We start from the raw sequence: 16258 nt of genomic DNA, 5'->3' as shown, positions 1-16258 counted from the left end.
ACATGGGTAATTGCACACCCTTCACATGGTTTTCCATTATCGAGACAGAAAGCCAAAGCATCAGCAAAGAACATGAAAGCGGCATTAACAATAGGAGTGTCAGTCAGGTCCACAAGGGGTTTATTACATCTTGTGTAACAGTCTCACAGCAGTGTGGATCGCCCTCTTTCTCCACCGGGAGAAGAGTGGTACAACAAGTAATTCTAATATTCAGGTTTATTCATAACTCAGTTTCGTACTTAGTTTTCCTAATGGGAGTAAGGTGTTGCGTGGCAGCGAGTCGATCATGTAACATGGGACATGGACATCAGTAAGATGATGAGGAGTCGGAGACTACATTTACTACCCAGCCAGACAACAGGTTGCTACCACTGGAAGACATCCCATTGCCCCTCTGGATATTAGGTCTAACTGAACACTGAAATGAGCATTCGGCCTTTGTCTTTTCATGTGCTTCTGAGCCAAAAAGATTTGAATAAAACCATTCATGGTGAAAGAAAAGGTGAAATGCCTTATTATGGTCTTGGAGGCCCAAAGCTGGGATGGATTCATGGCCTCTTTTATATTCAAACACTTTCTCAACTTCCACGTTTCAGCAGCATAACCGATCTGTTTGACTGGGAAGAGATGTTTTCTGGAGGGACCTAACAACAGCAACACAATCTAAAATCTACTGTCTACAATACCCAGTCATCCCCATAGCTCAATTTCACTATGAGTCATCAGTGGCGGGGCCTTAACTATTGCTTCAGTCTGAGTGTTAATTAATGACCTTGTATCCTGGGTAAGGTATGTCCGAGATAAGTAACTTCAGGCTGTACAAACTGTAGTTGCTGCTTTGGTACTTTATGACCATTTTTAGCTAGGTTATGTAAAAGTTAGAAAGAGTTCTCCTAACAAGATTCCTTCCTTAGAGAGGTTATCCACAGTTTTTCCCTCGGCGGTTTGATCGAGGAACGACTGCGCAGGCACATGGACATCAGCGAATTAGACCGGTGGGAAGAACTTAAAAAGAAGACAGCTTTATAGAGCAGGCAATGGAGTAGAGGGAGTCCGAGTAGGAGGGCTTTAGCAATAACGGGTCGAGGCGATGTAAGTTACCTATGAAGAATAGAAAAAGGAAGTTTGTCTGAGGGGCCGATGTTCTGTACTGGGTGTCAGATGTGGGATGTCCAGGAGACTCCCAGCCTCCCAGACAGCCACATCTGTGCCAGGTGCATCGAGCTACAGCTCCTTAGGGACCAGGTTAGGGAACTGGAGAAGCAGCGCAATGACCTTCATCTGGTCAGGGAAAATGTGGAGATGATAGAGAGGAGTTATAGGCAAGTAGTCACACTGGGGCCTCGGGAGACAGATAAGTGGGTAACAGTCAGGAGAGGGAAGGGCAAGAGTCTGATACTAGAGAGTATCCCAATGGATGTTCCCCTTAACAATCAGTACTCCTGTTTGAGTACTGTTGGGGGGGATGGCCTACCTGGGGGAAGCAACAGTGTCTCTGGCACGAGTCTGGCCCTGTGGCTCAGAAGGGTAGGGAAAGGAAGTTGATGGCAGCAGAGATAGGGATCTCTATAGTTAGTGGGTCAGACAGACAATTCTGTGGATGCAGGAAAGAAACACAGATGGTAGTTTGCCTCCCAGGTGCCAGGGTCCAGGATGTTTCTGATCACGTCCACAATATCCTGAATTTGGAATATGAACAGCCAGAGATTGTGGTACATATTGGTACGTATGACATAGGTAGGAAAAGGGAAGAGGTCCTGAAAGAAGACTACAGGGAGTTAGGGAGGAAGTTGAGAAGCAGGACCTCAAAGATGGTAATCTCGGGATTACTTCCTGTGCCATGTGTCAGTAAATATAGGAATAGAGTGAGGTGGAGGATAAATGCGTGGCTGAGGGATTGGAGCATGGGGCAGGGATTCAGATTTCTGGATCATTGGGACCTCTTTTGGGGCAGGCGTAACCTGTACAAAAAGGGCAGGTTGCACTTGAATCCCAGGGGGACCAATATCCTGGTGGAGAGGCTTGCAAAGCCTATTGGGAAGACTTTAAACTAGGATTGCTGGGGGGTGTGAAGCAAACTGAAGAGACAGAGGAAGGGGCGGTTGGCTCACTAATAGAGAATGCATAGACAGTGCGAGAGGGAGGACAGGCAGGTGATAGAGAAGAGACGAGCTCAGACCGATGGTTTGAGATGTGTCTATTTTAATGCAAGGAGTGTTGTGAACAAAGCAGATGAGCTTAGAGCGTGGATCAGTACTTGGAGCTATGATGTTGTGGCCATTACAGAGACTTGGATGGCTCAAGGATAGGAATGGTTAGAGTACCAGGCTTTAGATGTTTCAGAAAGGACAGGGAGGGAGGCAAAAGAGGTGGGGCATGGAACTGCTGATCAGAGATAGTGTTGTGACTGCAGAAAAGGAGGAAGTCATGGAGGGATTGTCTATGGAGTCTCTGTGGATAGAGGTTAGGAACAAGAAGGGGTCAATAACTCCACTGGGTGTTTTTATAGACCACCCAATAGTAACAGGGACATCGTGGAGCAGATAGGGAGACAGATTCTGGAAAGGTGTAATAATAACGGGGTTGCCGTGGTGAGTGATTTTGATTGGCATCTCCCTAGAGCAAGGGGTTTAGATGGGGTGGAGTTTGTTTGGTGTGTTCAGGAAGGTTTCCTGACTCAATATGTAGATAAACCTACAAGAAAAGAGGCTGTACTTGATTTGGTATTGGGAAATGAACCTGGTCAGGTATCAGATCTCTCAGTGGAAGAGCATTTTGGAGATAGTGATCACAATTCTACCTCCTTTACCATAGCATTGGGGAGGGATAGGAACAGACAAGTTAGGAAAGTGTTTAATTAGAGTAAGGGGAAATATGAAGCTATCAGGCAGCAACTTGGAAGCATAAAGTGGGAACAAACATTCTCGGGGAAATGTACAGCAGAAATGTGGCAAGTGTTCAGGGGATACTTGTGTGACATTCTGTGTAGGTACATTCTAATGAGACAGGGGAAGATGGTAGGGTACAGGAATCGTGGTGTACAAAGGCAGTTGAAAATCTAATCAAGAAGAAAAGGAAGCTTACGGATGGCTCAAAAAACTAGGTAATGATAGAGATCTAGAAAATTATAAGGCTAGCAGGAAGGAGCTTAAGAACGAAGTTAGGAGAGCCAGAAGAGGCCATGAGAAGGCCTTGGCGAGCAGGATTAAGTAAAACCCCAAGGTATTCTACAAGTATGTGAAGAGCAAGAGGATAAGACGAGAGAGAATAGGACCTGTCAAGTGTGACAGTGGAAAAGAGTGTATGGAACCAGAAGAGATAGCTGAGGTTCTTAATGAATACTTTGCTTCAATATTCTCTTCGGAAAGGGACTTTGGCAATTGTAGGGAAGACTTACAGTGGACTGAAAATCTGGAGCATGTAGACATTAAGAAAAGGATATGCTGGAGCTTTTGGAAAGCGTCAAGTTGGAGAAGTCACTGGAACCGGACGAAATGTACCATGGCTACTGTAGGAGGTGAGGGAGAAGATTGTGGAGTCTCTGGCAATGATCTTTGCATCATCAATGGAGATGGGAGAGGTTCCACAGGATTGGAGGGTTGCAAATGTTGTTCCCTTATTCAAGAAAGGGAGTAGAGATAGCCCAGGAAATTATAGACCAGTGAGTCTTATTCAGTGGTTGGTAAGTTGATGGAAAAGATCCTGAGAGGCAGGATTTATGAACATTTGGAGAGGCATAATATGATTAGGAATAGTCAACATGGCTTTGTCAAAGGCAGGTCATGCCTTATGAGCCTGACTGAATTTTTTGAGGATGTGACTAAACACCTTGATGTAAGTGGAGCAGTAGATGTAGTGTATATGGACTTCAGCAAGGCATTTGATAAGATACCCCCTGTAAGGCTTATTGAGAAAGTAAGGAGGCATGGGATCCAAGGGAACCTTGCTTTGTGGATCCAGAACTGGCTTGCCCACAGAAGGCAAAGAGTGGTTGTAGACAGGCCATATTCTGCTTGGAGGTCAGTCACCAGTGGAGTGCCTCAGGGATCTGTTCTGGGACCCCTTTTCTTTGTGAATTTTATAAATGACCTGGTTGAGGAAGTGGAGGGATGGGTTAGTGAATTTGCTGATGACACAAAGGATGGAGGTGTTGTGGATAGTGAGGAGGGCTGTCAGTGGTTGTAACGGGACATTGATAGGATGCAAAACTGGGCTGAGAAGTGGCAGATGGAGTTCAACCCAGATAAGTGTGAAGTGGTTCATTTTAGTACATCAAATATTATGGTAGGATATAGATTGGGGAGCATGCCTTATAAGAATAGGCTGAGTGAAATTAGCCTTTTCTCCTTGGAGCGATGGTGGATGAGAGGTGACCTGATAAATGTGTACAAGATAATGAGAGGCATTGCTCGTGTGGATAGTCAGACACTTTTCCCCAGGGCTGAAATAGCTAACATGAGAGGGCATAGATTTAAGGTGCTTGGAAGTAGATGTCAGGGATAAGTATTTACGCAGAGAGTGGTGAGTGCCTGGAATGGGCTGCCGGCGGTGGTGGTGGAGGCAAAAACGATAGAGTCTTTTAAGAGATTCCTGGATAGGTACATAGAGCTTAGAAAAATGGAGGGCTATGGGTAAAGCCTAGGTTGTTCATAGGTATGGACATGTTTGGCACAGCTTTTTGAGCTGGTTTTCTATGTTTCTATGTTTCTATCTCAGATTTTTGGATTTTCTCCCCATTTAGAAAATAGTCTACACATTTATTTCTACTACCTAAGTGCATAGTCAAACATTTTCCAACACTGTATTTAATTTGTCACTTTCTTGCCCATTCTCCTAATCTGTCTAATCTGCCCAATCTGGATTCTCAACCAGGGCTCCATGAGAGTTCGTAATTTTAAAAGAAGTGTCACCGTTTTTCAAAATTAATGCAATACATGATGCTCGTACTCGCAGTGATGGGTAGTGACAGCAGTCCTGTTAGCAATCTCATTAGAGGTCTATCAGCCCACTATGGCAGTGTGCAGTAGGACTGTGTTTACTCTCAGTTTTTGACAAGAGATCAGGGAGGACGGTAGGCTGATATTTGGTGAGTGCTGTCTTGCACGGAGGGGTGGACGGTAGGTTAATAATTAGTGAGTGCTGTATTGCACGGAGGGGTGGACGGTAGGTTGATGGTGAGAGTGAAAGGGGTTTTCCGAGCATTGAATGGACTTGCCCAACTTAGGCTGTGATGTCAGTCTCTTTCTCCTGAATTACCTCCCCCAACTTGCCCTTATAAGGCTGACTGCCTTATAGAAGCGAGCAAACTCTATTGTTGTAGCAGAAAATTGAGGGAAATTTTCATTCTAAAGGAGGAATTTTTACGTGCATAACTCAACTGCTGGCCTGCCATTTTGCTGTCATAAATATTGCAGAAGGTGAATTGTATAGGTTAGAAGTGAATTGTATTGTGAAGTCTTTGCACTTTTTTGCTGTATTCTTATTTAGTTATGTATTATGCCATTCTTTTTTATATTTTATTAACCCCTGTGTTAGGACAAGATGCAGTATGAGAAATTGAAAATGTTTCACTCTCTAACAGTACAGTAAGTCGACGTATTGATGTCACATCACATGATGCTGAAGAGGTTTAGTGTGATAAACTGAAAAACAGCAGCTTCTCTATCCAGGTTGATGAGTCAACAGATTTCAATAGACAATAGACAATAGATAATAGGTGCAGAAGTAGACCATTTGGCCCCTCGAGTCTGCACCGCCATTCTGAGATCATGGCTGATCATTCACTATCAATACCCAGTCCCTGCCTTGTCCCCATATCCCTTGATTCCCCTATCCATCAGATATCTATCTAGCTCCTTCTTGAAAGCATCCAGAGAATTGGCCTCCACCGTCTTCCGAGGCAGTGCATTCCACACCTCCACAACTCTCTGGGAGAAGAAGCTCTTCCTCAACTCTGTTTTAAATAACTGACCTCTTATTCTCAGTCCATGCCCTCTGGTACTGGACTCTCCTGACATCTGGAACATATTTCCTGCCTCAATCCTATCAAATCCTTTAATTATCTTAAACTTTTCAATCAGATCCCCTCTTAATCTCCTCAATTCCAGCGTGTACAAGCCCAATCTCTCCAATCTCTCTGCGTAAGACAGCCCTGCCATCCCAGGAATCAACCTAGTGAATCTACGCTGCACTTCCTCAATTGCCAGAATGTCCTTCCTTAAACCTAGAGACCAAAACTGTACACAATATTCCAGGTGTGGTCTCACCAGGGCCCTGTACAAATGCAAAAGGACATCCTTGCTCTTGTATTCAATTCCCCTTGTAACAAAGGCCAACATTCCATTTGCCCTCTTCACTGCCTGTTGCACTTGCTCATTCACTTTCATTGACTGGTGAACTAGGACTCCTAGGTCTCTTTGCATTTCTCCCTTACCTAACTCTACACCATTCAGACAATACTCTGCCCTCTTGTTCCTGCTTCCAAAGTGGATAACTTCACATTTATTCACATTGAATGACATCTGCCAAGTATCTGCCCACTCACCCAGCCTATCCAAGTCTCCCTGTATTCTCCTAATGTCCTCTTCGCATGTCACACTGCCACCCAGTTTAGTATTGTCAGCAAACTTGCTGATATAGTTTTCAATGCCCTCATCTAAATCATTGACATAAATCGTAAAGAGCTGTGGTCCCAATACAGAGCCCTGTGGTACCTCACTATTCACCTCCAGCCAGTCGGAGAAACACCCATTCACTGCTACCCTTTGCTTTCTATCTGCCAACCAGTTTTTTTATCCATGTTGAAACCCTGCCCCCAATGCCATGAGCTCTGATTTTACTCACCAATCTCCTATGTGGCACCTTATCCAATGCCTTCTGAAAATCTAGGTATACAACATCCACTGGCTTACCCTCGTCTAACATCCTTGTTACACCCTCAAAAAACTCCAACAGATTAGTGAAGCATGATTTGCCCTTGGTAAGTCCATGCTGGCTCGGCCTAATCCTATTTCTGCCATCTAGATGTGCCACTATTTCGTCCTTAATAATGGACTCAAGCATCTTCCCCACGACTGACGTTAGGCTAACAGGGCGATAGTTCTCCGTTTTCTCCTTCCCTCCCTTCTTGAAAAGTGGGATAACATTAGCCACTCTCCAATCTTCAGGAACTGATCCTGAATCTAAGGAACATTGGAAAATGAAATTGGAAATTTCACCAATGAAGGTCATGTTGTAGCACTTGTAAGATTTGTAAATGATGGAGAAATTCGAGAACACCTTTTCAGTTGCAAAGAGCTGCCCAAAACAAGCAAAGGCCAAAATATATTTAATGTTTTGACTTTATATCTAGAAACTAAAGGTCCTTCTTGAAAAAACTGGGTTGACTTCTGTACCTAAAGAGCAAACACGAGGAAATCTGCAGATGCTGGAAATTCAAACAACACACACAACATGCTGGTGGAAAACAGCAGGCCAGGCAGCATCTATAAAGAGGGTCCTGATGAAGGGTCTCCGCCTGAAACGTCGACAGTGCTTCTCCTTCTAGATGCTGCCTGGCTTGCTGTGTTCGACAAGCATTTGGTGTGTGTTGTTTGACATCTGTACTGATGGTGCCCCATCAATGATTGGCTCCATGAGAGTTTTGTTTCTCTTGTAATAAAAGTAAATCCTGACCTCACGGAGAGGTGCTGATGTCAAAAATTCTTGGAAATGAAATGAAAGAAGTTCTGGATAATGTTAAAAAAAATCCTTAATTTGATCAAAAAAAGACCAGTTGAATTGAGAATGTTTAAGAAACTGTGTGAAAACTTGGAGAAAGAGCACACCAATCTGCTACATACAGAAGTCCGGTGGCTGAGCAGAGGAAGAGTTTTCTGTAAGCTGTTTGAGCTGAAAGGTGAATTGCAAGAATAACTTCAAGAAAATAGTGGGCCAAATTTTGCTGAGTGCCTTGAAGATAACGCAGAAACAAGATAACAGCAGACATTTTTTATCAGTTGAACAAATATTTGCAAGGCCCTGGAAAATATGTTTTGACTTAAAGTGACAAAGTTCTTGGATTTAAAAGGAACTGAATCTTTAGAAAAAATACAGTTGCAAAAGGAAATCTTGAAATGTTTTCACTGCTGCTTGGGCTTCAGAATGAGGAAGGATATCAGAAAGTCTTGAGTCTTATTGAAAACAGAAATTTATTATGTTTGCCTTTTGAGTTTTTAAAAATTATGAAAGGGAAAGAAAGATTAATTTCAAAAAAAGAAAGCTTAGCTTAGCTACCTACATTTTCAAGGAATGTTAGCTAAAAATTCATTCTCTACTCAAAATAGCATTAACAATTATTTTCAGATTATCATATAACAATTACAGCATGGAAACAGGCCATCTCGGCCCTTCTAGTCCATGCCAAATGCTTACTCTCACCTAGTTCCACTGACCTACACTCAGCCCAAAACCCTCTATTCCTTTCCTGTCCACATACGTATCCAATTTTACTTTAAATGACAATACCGAACCTGCTTCTACCACTTCTACTGGAAGCTCTTTCCACTCAGCTACCACTCTCTGAGTAAAGAAATTCCCCCTCATGTTACCCTTAAACTTTTGCCCCCTAAGTCTCAACTCATGTCCTCTTGTTTGAAGTTCCCCTACTTTCAATGGAAAAAGCCTATCCATGTCAAATCTATCTATCCCCCTCACAATTTAAAATACCTCTATCAAGTCCCCCCTCAACCTTCTACATTCCAAAGAATAAAATCCTAACTTGTTCAACCTTTCTCTGTAACTTAGGTGCTGAAACCCAGGTAACATTCTAGTAAATCTTCTCTGTACTCTCTCTATTTTGTTGACATCTTTCCTATAATTCGATGACCAGAACTGTACACAATACTCCAAATTCAGCCTTACCAATGCCTTCTACTATTTTAACATTACATCCCAACTCCTTTACTCAATGCTCTAATATATAAAGGCCAGCATACCAAAAGCTTTCTTCACCACCCTATCCACATGAGATTCCACCTTCAGGGAACTATGCACCATTATTCCTAGATCACTCTGTTCTACTGCATTCCTCAATGCCCTACCATTTACCATGCATGTCCTATTTGGATTATTCCTACCAAAATGTAGCACCTCACACTTATCAGCATTAAACTCCATCTGCCATCGTTCAGCCCACTCTTCTAACTGGCCTAAATCTCTCTGCAAGCTTTAAAATCCTACTTCATTATCCACAATGCTACTTATCTTAGTATCATCTGTATACTGACTAAACCAATTTACCACCCCATTATCCAGATCATTAATGTATATGACAAACAGCATTGGACCCAGTACAGATCCCTGAGGCACACCACTAGTCACTGGCCTCCAACCTGACAAACAGTTATCCACCACTACTCTCTGGCATCTCCCATCTAGCCACTGTTGAATCCATTTTACTACTTCAATATTAATACCTAACGATTGAACCTTCCTAACTAACCTTCCATGCAGAACCTTGTCAAAGGCCTTACTGAAGTCCATATAGACAACATCCACTGCTTTACCCTAATCAACTTTCCTCGTAACCGCTTCAAAAAATATTTTCTTTTAAAATCCTTTTATTAATTTCAAATAAACATCATAAGAAAAACATCAAATATAGAGAGCTTGAGAGTACATAATTGATAGATTAGAATACAAATACAAACAGTTAATAATCCATATATAATAGCCTCCCAGACTCATGGTAGATACAAAAAATAGAAATATAGAAAAAAAACAAAAAAACCCAAAAATAAACTAACCCAACTGACACGGGCTCTTCAAAAAATTCAATAAGATTTGTCAAGCATGACCTTCCACGCACAAATCCATGCTGACTGTTGCTAATCAGACCCTATCTAACCAGATAATTATCTATACCATCTCTAAGAATACTTTCCATTAATTTACCCACCACTGACATCAAACTGACAGGCCTATAATTGCTAGGGTTACTCTTAGAACCCTTTTTAAACAATGGAACCACATGAGCAATACGCCAATCCTCCGGCACCATCCCGGCTTCTAATGACAATTGAAATATTTCTGTCAGAGCCCCTGATATTTCTACACCAGCTTCCCTCAAGGTCCTAGGGAATATCCTGTCAGGACCTGGAGATTTTTCCACCTTTATGTTCCTTTAAAGCGCCAGTACTTTGTCCTCTTTAATCGTCATAGTTTCCATAACTTCCCTACTTGTTTCCCTTACCTTACACAATTCAATATCCTTCTCCTCAGTGAACACCGAAGAAAAGAAATTGTTCAAGATCTCCCCCATCTCTTTCAGCTCCACACCTAGCTGTCCACTCTGATTCTCTAAATGACCAATTTTATCCCTCACTATCCTTTTGCTATTAATATAACTGTAGAAACCCTTTGGATTTATTTTCACCTTACTTGCCAAAGCAACCTTGTATTTTCTTTTAGCTTTTCTAATTTCTTTCTTAAGATTCTTCTTACATTCTTTATATTCCTCGAGCACCTCATTTATTCCATGCTGCCTATATTTATTGTAGATCTTTTTCTTTTTCCTAATCAAGTTTCCAATAAGGGAGAAATGCAAAGAGACCTAGGAGTCCTAGTTCATCAGGCAATGAAGGTGAATGAGCAAGTGCAACAGGCAGTGAAGAGGGCAAATGGAATGTTGGCCTTTGTTACAAGGGGAATTGAATACAAGAGCAAGGATGTCCTTTTGCATTTGTACAGGGCCCTGGTGAGACCACACCTGGAATATTGTGTACAGTTTTGGTCTCCAGGTTTAAGGAAGGACATTCTGGCAATTGAGGAAGTGCAGCGTAGATTCACTAGGTTGATTCCTGGGATGGCAGGGCTGTCTAACGCAGAGAGATTGGAGAGATTGGGCTTGTACACGCTGGAATTGAGGAGATTGAGAGGGGATCTGATTGAAACGTTTAAGATAATTAAAGGATTTGATAGGATTGAGGCAGGAAATATGTTCCAGATGTCGGGAGAGTCCAGTACCAGAGGGCATGGATTGAGAATAAGAGGTCAGTTATTTAAAACAGAGTTGAGGAAAAACTTCTTCTCCCAGAGAGTTGTGGAGGTGTGGAATGCACTGCCTCGGAAGACGGTGGAGGCCAATTCTCTGGATGCTTTCAAGAAGGAGCTAGATAGATATCTGATGGATAGGGGAATCAAGGGATATGGGGACAAGGCAGGGACTGGGTATTGATAGTGAATGATCAGCCATGATCTCAGAATGGCAGTGCAGATTCGAGGGGCCGAATGGTCTACTTCTGCACCTGTTGTCTATATCCCTTGAAAACCATGGCTCTCTCAAACTTTTAACTTTTCCTTTCAACCTAACAGGAACATAAAGATTCTGTACCCTCAAAATTTCACCTTTAAATTACCTCCATTTCTCTATTACATCCTTCCCATAAAACAAATTGTCCCAATCCACTCCTTCTAAATCCTTTCACATCTCCTCAAAGTTAGCCTTTCTCCAATCAAAAATCTCAACCCTGGGTCCAGTCCTATCCTTCTCCATAATTATATTGAAACTAATGGCATTGTGATCACTGGACCCGTAGAGCTCCCCAACACATACCTCCGTCACCTGACCTATTTCATTCCCTAACAGGAGATCCAACACTGCCCCTTCTCCAGTTGGTACCTCTATGTATTGCTGCAAAAAACTATCCTGCACACATTTTACAAACTCCAAACCATCCATCCCTTTTACAGTCTGGGCTTCCCAGTTTATGTGTGGAAAATTAAAATCTTCCACAATCACAACCCTGTGCTTACTACAAATATCTTCTATCTCCTTGCAAAGTTGCTCCTCCAATTCTCACTCCCTGTTAAGTGGTCTATAATACACCCCTGTAAGTGTTACTACACTTTTCCCATTCCTCAATTCCACCCAGATAGTCTCCCTAGATGAGCCCTCTAATCTATCCTGCCAGAGCACCACTGTAATATTTTCTCTGACAAGCAACGCAACACCTCCCCCTCTTGTCCCTCTGATTCTATCACACCTGAAGCAACAAAATCCAGGAATATTTAGTTGCCAATCACACCCCTCCTGCAACTATGTCTCGCTAATAGCTGCAACATCATATTTTCAGGTATCAATCCATGCTCCAAGCATTAAAATAAATGCATTTAAGAAATTCTCCACCTCTTCCTCTCCGTTTATCTCTAACAGTACAAAGAACTTTACTTCTTCTATTTCTTCCTTCTCCCATACATCTGTTCCTACACTCTGGTACCCCTCCCCCCTCATATCTAGTTTAAATCCACTGGAGCTTCTCTAGCAAACCTACCTGCAAGAATATTTGTCCCCCTCCAGTTCAGATGTAAACCGTCCCGCCAGAACAGGTCCCACCTTCCCTGGAAAACTGCCCAATTATCTATAAATCTGAAGCCCTCCCTCCTGCACCATGTCTTCAGCCACGTGTTGATCTGCGCTATCTTACTATTTCTAAACCCATTTGCACATGGCACTGGTAGCAATCCTGAGATTGCTATCCTGGAGGTCCTGTCCTTTAACTTGGCGCCTAGCTCCCTAAACTCACCTTTCAGGTCCTCCTCACTCTTCCTACCCACGTCATTGGTCCCTACATGGACCACGACATCCAGCTGCTCACCCTCCCTCTTGAGAATACTGAGAACTCGATCCGAGATATCGTGGAGCCTGGCTCCACAGAGGCAACAGACCATCCGGGATTCTCGATCTCTTCCAGAGAACCTCCTATTTGTCCCCCTAACTATCGAATCCCCTATCACTACTGCTCTCCTCTTTTCCCTCCTTTCTTTTTTGAGCTGAGGGTCCAGTCTCAGTGCCAGAGACTCAACCACTGCAACTTGTCCCTGGTAGGTTGTCCCCACCAACAGAATCCAAAACAGTATGCTTATTGTTGATGGGAATGGCCAGAGGGTTCCTCTGCTCTTCCTGTCTATTCCCCTTCCCTCTCCTGACAGTCACCCAACTACCTGTCTCCTGACTCCCAGGGGTGACTGTCTCCCTGAAACTCCTGCCTATTTCTGCCTCTGCCTCCCAAATGATCCGAAGTTCATCCAGTTCCAGCTCCAGTTCCCTGACACGGTCTGTCAGGAGCTGCAGCTGGATGCACCTTTTGCAGGTGTAGTCATCAGGGACAGCTGTGCTCGCCCTGACTTCCTACATACTGCAAACAGAGCACTCGACTGCCCCAACTGCTGCCTCCATTACCTACTCCTAAACTAATTAGACTAATTAAAGGAGCTTACCCAACCTTACCTCACCTAGAGTGAAGCTCGTACTCAGCCTCTGCTCGCTTTTTAAATTCCCCGCTGGTCTGACTTCCACGCACTTGCACAGTTGTGCCCCATTCAGCCTCACCTCTGCCTGTTCTCGCCGAAGCCTGATTGAGCCAAAGCCGACCCACTCTGCCTCAGTCCACTCCGACAATGGCCGCTACGATGATGGCCGTTGTATATGGCGGTCTTTCTTTTAAACCTTTGGCGCCCTACGTCACGCGCCTGCGCAGTCTAGCCTCTTTGTCCTGATCAGTTAAAAAAATAGCTTCTCTCCAGCTTCTTTTACCTCTTCCCTCTCCGCTCCTTGCTTCGATTTGCTTCGATTATATCTACAATTTAGTGATCATGCTAATATGAGCTGTAGGTTTAATAATTTGTATGGAGGGATTTCCTGAGACTTGAAAATTACTGCAAGGGTTCCTCCAGGACAAAAAGGTTGAGAAAGGTTGGTCTAAGTTCTACTGCATTCTATCTGTTTCCTCAACACTACCTGCCCCTCCACCAATCCTCATATCATCTGCAAACTTGGCAACAAAGCCATCTATTCCATCATCTAAATCATTGATATACAGCATAAAAAGACGTGGTCCCAACACTGACCCCTGTGGAACAGCACTAGTCACTGCCAGTCAACCAGGAAAGGATCCTTTTATTCCCACTCGCTGCCTCCTACCAATCAGCCAATGCTCTAACCATGTCAGTAACTTTCCTGTAATACCATGGGCTCTTAACTTGGTGAGCAGACTCATATGTGGCACCTTGTCAAAGGCCTTAGGAAAATCCTAATATACACCATCCACTGCATCCCCTTTATCTATCACAGAACATAGAACATAGAAATCTACAGCACATTACAGGCACTTCAGCCCACAATGTTGTGCCTGCCATGTAACCTACTCTACTGCCTTGAATTTCCTTACTGCATAGCCCTCTATTTTTCTAAGCTCCACGTACCTATCTAAGGGTCTCTTCAAAGACCCTATTGTATCCGCTTCCACCACCACCATCGCCGGCAGTGTATTCCATACACCCAGTACTCTCTGTTTACCTCCGACATCCTGTTTGTACCTACTTCCAAGCACCTTAAAACTATGCCCCCTCATATTAGCCATTTCAGCCCTGGGTAAAAGCCTCTGGCTATCTACATGATCAATGCCTCTCATCATCTTATACACACCTATCAGGTCACCTCTCATCCTCTGTCACTCCAAGGAGAAAAGGCCAAGTTATATCCTATTTGTAATCTCAAAGAATTCCAACAAGTTTGTCAGCCACAATTTTCCCTTAAGGAAACCATGCTGACTTTGCCCTATTTTGTTCTGTGTCACCAAGTACTCCGTGAACTCATCCTTAACAATTGTCTTCATCATCTTCCCAACAATTGAGGTCAGGCTAACTGGTCTATAATTTCCTTTCTGCTGCCTTCCTCCTTTCTTAAAGAGTGGTTTGACATTTGCAATTTTCCACTCCTCTAGCACCATGATATTTGAAAGATCATTTCTAATGCCTCCACATTCTCTACTGTTACCCCTTTCAGAACCCTAGGGAGCAGTTCATCTGGTCTGGGTGACTTATGTACCCTTAGGTCTTTCTGCTTTTTGAGTACCTTCTTTCTTGCAATAGTAACTGCACTCACTTCTCTTCCCTCAGAACTTACAACATCTGACATACTGCTAGTGTATTCCACAATGAAGACTGATGCAAAATACTCATTTAGTTCATCTATAATCTCCTTATCCCCATTATTATTTCTCTAGCCTCATTTTCTAGTGGTCCTATATCCAGTCTCACCTCTCTTTTATTTTATTTTTACATACTTGAAAAAGCTTTTTCTATCCACTTTGATATTGTTTGCTAGCTTGCTTTCATATTTCATCTTCTCCCTCCTAATGATTCTTCTGTTTGCTTTCTGTAGATTTTTAGAAACTTCCCAATCTTTATCTTCCTGCTGTTGGTTTTTTTCATGCCCTCTCTTTTGTGTTTACATTAGCTTTGACTTCCCTTGTCTGCCATTGTTGTATTGTTCCGCCATTTGATCATTTCTTTGTTTTTGGAATACATGTATCCAGCGCCTTCCTCATTTCTCCCAGAAACTGAAGTAATTTCTGCTCCACTATCATCCCTGTCAGCATTTTCTTCCAATTTACTTTAGCCTGCTCCTCTTTCATTCCACTGTAGTTTCCTTTACTTTATTGGAGTACAGCTGTGTCAGACTTCACTTTCTCCCTATCAAATTTGAAGTTGAACTCAATCATATTATGAGCACTGTCATCTAAGGTTTCCCTTACCTTAAGCTCCCTAATCACCTCTGGTTCTTTACATAACACACAAACCAATATAACTGATCCACTAGTAGGCTCAATGACAAACTGCTCTAAAAAGCCATCTCACAGGCATTCAACAAATTCACTCTCTTGAGATCCATTACCAACCATTTCCCAATCTACCTTCATGCTAAAATCTCTGATGACAATCAAAACATTGCCCATTTGACATGCCTTTTCCAGTTTCCATTTCAACTACTGTTGGGAGGCTTGTATATAACTGCCATCAAGGTCCTTTTACCCTTGCAGTTTCTGAACTCAATCCATAAAGATTCAACATCTTCTGATCCTATGTCACATCTTCCTATTAATCTGATACCATTCTTTACCAGCAGAGTCATGCCACCCCATAGTCTACCTTCTTATCCTCTGATACAACGTGCAACCTTGGACATTCAGCTCCCAACTACAACCATCCTTTAGCCATAATTCAGTGATGGCCACAACATCATACCTGACAATCTGTAATAGTGCAACAAGTTATTTGTCATCTATATTAATAATATGAATGATTATCTGGCAAACTAGGGATAAGCAAATTTGAAGATGACATCCAAGGTTGAGGACATACTGGAAGCAAGGAAGGCTTTCAAATCTGCAACAGGATCTGGATCAGATGGCAAAATTGGCTGAAAAATGGCAGATGG

Source organism: Hypanus sabinus, chromosome 5, assembly GCF_030144855.1.
Source record: "Hypanus sabinus isolate sHypSab1 chromosome 5, sHypSab1.hap1, whole genome shotgun sequence".
In the NCBI taxonomy this organism is placed as follows: Eukaryota; Metazoa; Chordata; class Chondrichthyes; order Myliobatiformes; family Dasyatidae; genus Hypanus; species Hypanus sabinus.
Note: the sequence above shows the minus strand (reverse complement) of the source record.